We start from the raw sequence: 9185 nt of genomic DNA on the forward strand, positions 1-9185 counted from the left end.
TAGCTACGAGATACACGAACAGTCCGTGTATGAGTGGCTGGTACAGTGGCGTGTACCGTTAGTTCAGCGTCTGGGACAGCCACTCAGGCTGAGCCACCACGGGTTCGAATCCTCCTCCAGTGTCTGCTGTTTCAGGGGCGTTGGGTGTAGCGCCTTCGGATCCGGGAGCAGCCTGAGTTTTTGACTCATCCACTGATACCACAATATTTTCTGCTCAAACTACATAATATTAATAATTAGCCACCATATATAACCAGGAGGAATAACTTTAAGTGGGGGCTGGACGGAGTCTGTGTACAGACCAATTGTTCTAAATATACAGTTTATTCATTGGCACAAAACAGCAAAATAGGTTAAAATTAAAAAAGTGCATTAAGAAAAAAGTGAATAGAAATTGGAGCTGTGTGTCCGTGTCGCTGTACACTTATACAGTGCCCGTGTCAGCAGATTTCCACATACACAATTTTCTTTAATAACTCATGTCGACCTATTCCTGTGTTGACCTTTTTCATGCAGCCTTTTGGATTGTGTTGACCGTTTTCAGCGTCAATTTAAACCAGGTCGATCTTTTTCATATGTAGACCTTTTCACTGCCGACCAAAAGATCTAATTACTGTCGACTTAATGACCCTCACCCCTGGTCACAGCGTCTATAAACTGTTATGTAGGACAGGAGACAAGTTCCGAAAACTAAAATATCATAAATTCCCAAACGTTGGGCAAAAGAAGCAGCCTCTGTGTTTTCCTTCACATGTAGTCATACAGGTAGAGTCGGACAACAGGAATAATAGGCGCTACATGATAATGTATTTATAGCATTCCTCCCAACTGTCCTGATTACAGTGGTATGGTCCCGCTATTTGGAGCCTGCCCTGATGTCCCTTGAGGGGAGGTGATCATGGCTGCTCTGCTTTGTGGAGCAGCCGGTGATTGCTGGATAGGTGCCGTGCGCAGCAAGGAGAGACGGGGCTGGGTACGCTGGCAAAGAGGATGGAAAACCCGGGGCCTCGATGCCCGGTCCCGCCCCCGTTGCACATAGCCCCGCCCCTTTCCAGGGCCAGCTGCATGCAGGTCCCACTGATCTATTGGTAAAAGTTGGAAGGCATGTTCGATGTTCTGTGTATACAATACATTCCTTTTTCTTTTTTAATAGTAGGATCGGCAGCAATTAGCTGTATGCTCTGGCCTTCGTCTGCGGATCTTCGCCTCCAGTGAAGTGTATGGCCTTTGTCAAACATACATAAAAAAAAATAAAAAAATGATACCCGATCTATTGTCTGCGGGCAGACGTGATTCTAGTCTGGCTCTAAACACAGATATTTCTCCATTCCCTGGAGAGAAAGAGAGAAATTGGCCTCACACCCCTTGCTGAAACAGGTAAGGATCATATGGTCGACCTAAAGATTGTCGACAGTCATTAGGTCAACATACTGCAAGGTCGACATGGGTCAAGGTCAACAGGTCATTTGGTCCAAAAAAGCATTAGGTCAAAATGGTCTAGCTCAACATAGGGTTTTGTACTTTTTTTTTTACCCGAATGCCGACACAGTCAACATGGACACAGGATTAAGTGCACCGCATCCCCTCGCATGTCTGGCTGTGCTTGGCACTCTATGTTATTCTCCCACCACACCCTAGTGCAGGCGTTCCCAACCACGGTCCTCAAGGCACACCAACAGTACAGGTTTTAATGATATCCAGGCTTGAGCACAGGTGTCTTAATTAGTACCTGTGATTTGGATTAATCCATCTGTGCTGAAGCCTGGATATCACTAAAACCTGCACTGTTGGTGTGCCTTGAGGACCGTGGTTGGGAACGCCTGCCCTAGTGGATGGTAGGGCATGAAATTCCGCCTGTCGGCACATGTCGGCTCAAAAAACCCCCCGAAAATCCAGTGAAAAACCCAGTCGACCTAGACCATGTTGACCTAATGACCTGTCGACCTAGACCCATGTCGACTTTGCAGTATGTCGACCTGATGACTGTCGACCATCTGATATCGCTGATACAGGTTAATAGATAGAGGCTATCAATCCGAACGGCCTGTAATTGGTATAGCTATCTCACCCCTGCATTACTATATTAAGTATCAATTGGTAATGGGGGAGGCGCACCCAGGAATATGTATTAGACTTGGAAGCAAAGAAAGATAAAGTATTCCTACAAGGGGCAATCTAGGTTAGCATATATTAATGTTCTGATTAATGTTATAGGTACATTAATAAAGTGGCCCAAGAAACAGAGAATTGGCTAAAACATGATGTTTATTGAATCATTTATTAAGGACAGCGAAATATTAAAAACATAAGTGAAAAGTGATAAATGTGAAATAAAGTGCATTAGAAAAAAAATTAAAATAAGTCTGTTACGTGTGTGTTATCGGTCATAGCATGTGTGTCTGTAATACTGTTATTAATCTCCACGCAAATATCAATTATTGCTCTAATTAGGCAGTCTTGTAAATTCATCAACAAAGGGACATGTGCACGTTTCAAGATGACGGGTGCAGCAAAATTGTTAGGAATAAAGGTGCGTACACACGGGGCAATATGATCGCTGGCAATATATTGCTAGCAATCATATCAGCAATCATATTGCCCAGTGTCCCGTTTTGTGAAAACGGGAGCGCGCACCCGGCGATTTATCGCTGGTGCACACTCCAATCACTGGCAATATGGTCGCTCAGCAACCATATTCCCAGCTATTTCAGCCCCTATCGCCCCCGTGTGTACACAGCATAATCGCCCCCGGATGATGTCAGCGAACCGGGACCAGGGCGGTCTTTTCGTATGGGCTTAATGGGCACTTGCTCTGGGGCCCCAGGTGTATAAGGGCCATACTCTGATAGCTGAGGATCCCCTTTTTCCAGGGATACCAGAATTTTTTAAAATCGGCCCTGGGGAAATGGAGATATCCAACTTCAAAGCAGCAGTCCACATCTGACCTGTTAATTGCACTTCCCAGTCAGAATTCTCAGGTTCTCTCTGACTTAAGGTGCCCATACACGTCTCGATGCGGGCGTGCATTTTGAGCTTAAATAGCACGCATCGCATTCATCCTTGTACATGCGTTGTGCATACAATGCGATGAAAAGCAAGTACAAAAAGTATGTGCAGCACATACTTTTCTCTTTCAATGGTCCTGGTGACACAGCTTCACATTGGGATGTAGGAGGGTCCGCAGGAGCCAGGCACCTATCCTAAAGCTTTTGGAGGGTAGGCTCCTCCCCTACTGCATCCCAGACTCCTCAGTTCGTGTTAGGTGCCCACTGGAGTGGGTGCTATTCTAAAGGGCTGCCGGAGCAGCTGAAGGAGTAGAGTTAGTTAGGGTTTTTATTATTTTATTAACTTTTACACTAGCTAGGTAGGCACAGTGTGAGGATTCTCATTAGTGAATCCTCACACTGCTAGCACAGCAGGAGCTGACAGAAGCGCGTCCTGTCAGCTCACTGTGCACAGGGGAGACGCTGCCTGGCCTCCCTGTGCAGCGCTTACAGCTTCTTTTAAGAAGCTACGAAAACTCCACAGAATGATACTGAGCGCTGATTACCTATTCTACCGACTGTCCAGGATACACAACCAGTGTCCAACATACAAATTCTCAGTTGAAGTAAAAAAAATTGTGACATCTAGTGGTGCGAATAGGAACTGCAGGCAATCATCCCGATCATCCCTTTTTGTGATCATCCTTTTAGTACATCCGCAAATGGTGCCCTGCATACACAAATACATCCACTATAACCACAAACCCTAGCATACTACACATCCTATAACTAGCGAGTCTACCACATACCGACATCCTAAAAAAGAAACCTCCTCTATTACCCATAACGCCCAGCATAAACACACAACAGCGCACATATACCTGTACCACAGCCGCACAGCATCTGCCATGAGCCTGACGTCTGCCTTGTGTCCCGTGTCCTCGGCTCCTGCAGCAGGAGGTGCTGGGTCGTCCTCTGCTCCGCCTGTTGTGCTGTTCTGGGTCGGCCTCTGCTTCCACCCCCGGCTCCTATCAGGCTGGGGATCCTCCTCTATCCTCTCCTCCGCTGGGCTGTCACCTGTCCTCTGAGCAGCTCCTGTCCTTGATGTTACATCGTGTTCTTAACTTACTTTCGGGCAGGCATCTCTAGGGGCAGCTCCGCACCACTGAGGGGGCTTCTACAGGTCTACAGCTAGGGGTCCTTTGCATGTCCTCCAGTCCTGGTTCCTCGAGAGCGGGTGTCCTCCGCGGTGCCTGCGCACCTTGGTCTCCACTTGCTGCGTCCTCTATCTTCTTCGGAGCAACTTCAGGAGAATCCTCCGGCTGGGTGTGCTCCCAGGTAATTTACCCCCTCAGCACCTTCTTCCTTGAGGTTCTAGTCTTCACCCTCTCGGCTCCTCCACAGGCAGGCACTATGTAGGACACCTCGGCAGCACACATCATTCTGTTCTCTCCGGGTTTGGGGCTCCTCCTGTGGTTGGCAGCTAGTGGGGGCAGCGCGGTTCCCTTCCCTCTGGCAGGTAGCAGCAGTAGGGGACTTGGAGGAGCCTGGCTCTCCTGGCGCCATTCCTGGTCTCACAGCTGCGCAGCCTCCGCTCCTTACAGGTTAGCAGCTCACAGCACTGCACAGGCCCTTGTCCTCTCCAGGGATCACCCTTCCCGGTGCCGGCTCTCTCTGTTGTGGGTTATGCATCGCTGCAGCACCGCCTCTGATCCCCCTGCCCTACCTCTCTATAGTCCCTCTCACTGGCTCACCCGCCATATCCTGTACTGGCTGTATCATATATTTTTATATTTCTTTATACTCAAAGGCTATATATCCCCCTTCCCACACAGATTTAAGTTGCGACTATTTGACACAGTGGCTGCCTTGATAAAGGTACCAGTGGGGACCGAAACGTCAGAAGATCTCTCTTGCAGAAAATAAACTTTGGATTACCTCCTGGTTGTACCTCCATTGAACTACAGACTGGTGAGTGCTGTTTATTCCCCCAGTGGGGGTTCTTTCTGGTATCTATCTATCTAAGGAATTATCCAAGCAGGCAGCGGCACTCCGTGGGCTTAACAATGTGTTTATTGGAGGTGACCGACGTTTCGGGGACTGGATACCCCTTTGTCAAGGTGTACAACGCGTGCGGGTGACACAGCAAACATTTAAATACATACAGCATGTGCATACTCACCATTCCCGTACGTGGAGCGTCCCGGTTGCGTCCAGTGCGGCTTCCGGTGCGGGCGGATGTCAGTGGGCGGAGCCTCACTGCATCATCACGCTCCCCTCTGTTGTAGATGGGTTGCTATGGTGACCCCACCGTATCGCCCACTTCTGTATGACAACCTCTGCTCCAGGATCCGGGTTTGGCTTCTGCCTATAACAACACATAAATGGAACATAAATAACCTACATTAAAACAGTAAAACAATGTTAAAAAATGGTGCAAGTTTGAAGTGTAAATTTCAGATGCCACGGGACTACTGCCCGAGCAATGTTTAAGAAGTGATGTGAAGAAGATGTCACCGCATCTAGCGTGACAATTGTATGGTGTTAACACAGGGATCCGGACGGGTGTGTTACATATGGATCTCTGTATACAATAATAACATGGTCAAACTGATCGCTAATGATCATGTTTGTAAATCGGAGATGTCAGGCTCTAACACATGGGGGAGATGTGCTGTGGGATCTCTATGAATTACAGGGGCGTGTTGTACCATAAATATCGGCTCCACAAGTGATATATATGCTTCATGTTGTCTTTGAGAACAGAACAGCAGTATAGCGTGTATATATATATACTATGTATACATCGGGGGAAATGTACCAAAATGGATTCGTAGGCAGAAATACGCCTATTTTTTACACATTTGTATTTTTGGGATTTACACACACTTCTTTGTATGTCAAACCGACAGATCGCAATACTATACTTAGACACAACAGCTCGCACCCACGCAACACGGTGGAGAGTCTCCCATACTCAGTTTTTGAGAGTATGCAGGATCACTGATACCGACTCTGAAACTCATCACCAACTGGACATCATGCAGCAGAAGTTCGAGGACAGAGGCTACCCCAGACAGGGCCTACTTAAAGCCAAGGCCAGGGCTCTGGCGTGTGAGCGCATCACTCTTATCACAGGTGCAACACCTAAAGTCATAAAGCCATGTATTCCATGGGTTAATGACTTTAGCTCTGCCAGCCGAGAAACCACCAGCAGAGTAAAAAACTGGTGGGAAATTGTGCGTTCGGATCCCGAGCTACCGGTGTTCAAAGACACCAAGCTGATGCCGAGCTACAAGCGCGGCCCAAACTTGAAGGACCTATTGGTCAAGACCGAGATTACAAATTTTGACACCCCTTCTAGACAAATCAGACCCACCAGAATGGGCTGTTACCGGTGCCTAGGCTGCACAACATGCAGCTTCGTGACAGCTTGCACCGAAGTTGCACATCTCTATACGGGTAAATTTTTTTTAAATCAGATGGCCCCTCACGTGCACGACTAAATTTGTTATCTACATCATTTATTGTCCATGTGGAATACATTACATCGGCAAGACCGATTGTGCCATACGGGCAGCCCTTCATTCTGGCTCAGGGGAGCAACCAGTGACCAGGCATTTCGCCAAGGCCAAACATAACATGGCAATGATCAAATATAAGATCATAGACCACGTGCCGGTACACATACGGGGTGGCAACCGTTCCAAACAGCTTCTGCAGCTTGAGTCCAAGTGGATTTACAAAATTGACACACTACACCCTAAAGGCCTTAATGACACACTTGGCCTACATAATTTTTTGTAACCATTTTGGTCCACTAACACACAATCATGTCTTCCTTCTTCCTTTTCTCTCCCCCTTGTTAAAGGTACTTGTCATCCCACTGTGTGACACCAGTCCCCCAGCCTTATCGGTGTCCAGGTGACACACCAGGATAACATATAATATACAAGATGCTGGCATTCTGTTGTTGCAATTTCTGGCTTCTGGTGCTATGCGCATACAGTGATGCTGGCTGCATCACCCCACACAGGGCTGTTTTTGCTTATTATAGATACCCAGCAGGGACTCAGATTGCATTTAAACCACTCACGCCATAGGGTTTGCACCTCACCCAGCATATGCACTTTGACTTTTGCCCAGTGCGGCTCCAATTCGGGGCCGCACGCAGTTATCTTTTTATACGTATACCCTTTTTAAATGTTCGTTTTTTATTATATATGTCTTCTCATTTTTAGCCACTAGATGTCACTATGTAGTCATAATATGGTCATGTCCACTTGTTTTTTTGCATTTTTTATTCACTTGCATCCTCTGAAGTTTTGTGTATGTATGGCAGGGTTGCCGACTTTCTTCTTCTCCTCTCCGGGAGAAGCCCGGAGAGGAGAGATTCAGTAGCCGCTCAGGGGGCGGGGCTTAAGCGTGACATCACTAAGCCCCGCCCCCATGCTGTTAAACCAGCTAATGTAGTGATCTCCGTGGAGGGGGCGGGGCTAAAATGACGCGATTGTGTCATTTTAGCTCCGCCCCCTCCTCTGAGACCCGAGGATTGCGGCATTTTAATGCCGCGATCCGGGGTACAGCGGGGGTCCCCCCTGAATCCGGGAGGGTTGCCCACCCTTCCGGGGGGCCGGGAGGGAGCCCCGATTTTCGGGAGACTCCCGGAAATTCCGGGAGGGTCGGCAACCCTGATGTATGGATGCCTTTGTTGCTTTATGACTTCTGTAGCACGATACTTGTATTCATGCTAATGTGAGCTGCAATCTCTTTCCCAGCCCACCCACGTCACCGCGGGATGACGACCGTGATGACGCGCGGTCAGCTGGACGCCGCCGAACGTGGTGACGTCACTGCTGTGCGCAGTACTCCGGAAACCGGCCTGTGGATGCTCGTGGGGGACGGCTACAGGGAGGGGGTAAGTTAGCGCCTATTTGTTAACATGTCTTATAAATACCCATGCACTTGCACTTTATTCTGTACTTCACCCTGTCTGCATTTTGTCCTGACGACGGGGGTCCGGCCCCCGAAACGTTGACGCCTGTAAGACCACTTATGGAATAAACACGGCCTTTTGATTTCACCAGCATTTGTGAGTCCTCGAGTGCCCATTCATTTCGTCATAGTATTCTGTGGGCAGTTCATTGTGGCTGCCCTCTGAAAGCTGGCACCGGGGCAAGCTACACATCTCAGCTCACTTCAGTCCAGAGTGACGGCCCTTCCGGATATATATATATATATATATATATATATATATATGGAACAAAGAGTGGGGTACCCTTTCAATGCGCTAGATAAAGTAGATTGGGCAGCACTCTGTCAGTCCCCCCTGTTAGCAGGGGAAGTGGGGAATAGAAGAAAAAAGATAGAAGACGCGCCACTATTTTATGGAGATCCACCACCAGAAGGATCAAGAAAATATATCGATTGGTCACTGTACAACAGTATTTAATACAATTAATTTAAAAACAAAGTAAAAACATTTTTGCTTGTATGCAGTCAGTTGGTCGAATCGATATAATCAGGAAAAAACTCCCAAGGCGTTTCGTCAAAAAAAATGACTTCCTCAGGGGTAACTTTCTAGGTGGTGGAGAAAGGCCATATTACTAATTTAGTATAAACACAATTAAGTAGTTACTTTTTCAATACTAAGAATGTACATACCCTTAGGTAAATGGATAGTGAATGTAAGTTTTCACTCCGGATAGCGGTCTTACTGACAAACTGTACAAAAGTGTGCAAATGGATCCCTTGGAGATCTTAATGCTGGTATCCAGCTGCAACTATAGCATAATAATAGAGTATACAAAGAAAATAAAATACTGTACTCTATTATTATGCTATAGTTGCAGCTGGATAAACCGCCAATGCATCTACCTGGCTACCCCGCTAGTGGGGAGCCAGGGTATACGTATCCCTGCCATGCTTGTGGCTGAAGGAAGTCCGCGAGGCACGCTGCATGCAGCGGCGACCGGATTCTCTGTTACTGTGGTCCCCTTGCAGGCAGGTAGGGCAGGGTGCTACCTGCCTGTCTGACCGCGCTGTACTCTCACAGAACTGAGCCGCGCTGTACTCTCAAAGTACTGAGACGCGCTTTTAGAGCAATCCCACCTGGTTCCCTGCTAACAGGGACCCGGGGGCATACTTACCCCTGTAGCTGCTGTACGCGCCGAGGCTTGCGGTCCACGAGGCGCGCTGCAT

General features: G+C 47.8%; 1 long non-coding RNA gene across 1 annotated transcript; it reads left to right on the forward strand.

Moving 5' to 3' along the window:
- The first annotated feature begins 1245 nt into the window (after positions 1 to 1245).
- LOC146055218 (uncharacterized) lies at positions 1246 to 7891 on the forward strand. Its single transcript, XR_014468528.1, has 3 exons — positions 1246 to 1377; positions 4820 to 4955; positions 7763 to 7891. It is a non-coding gene; the product is annotated as an uncharacterized LOC146055218 (long non-coding RNA).
- Positions 7892 to 9185: the final 1294 nt, after the last annotated feature.

Source organism: Crinia signifera, unplaced genomic scaffold (assembly GCF_055691185.1).
Source record: "Crinia signifera unplaced genomic scaffold, ASM5569118v1 HAP2_SCAFFOLD_366, whole genome shotgun sequence".
Classification (NCBI taxonomy): Eukaryota; Metazoa; Chordata; class Amphibia; order Anura; family Myobatrachidae; genus Crinia; species Crinia signifera.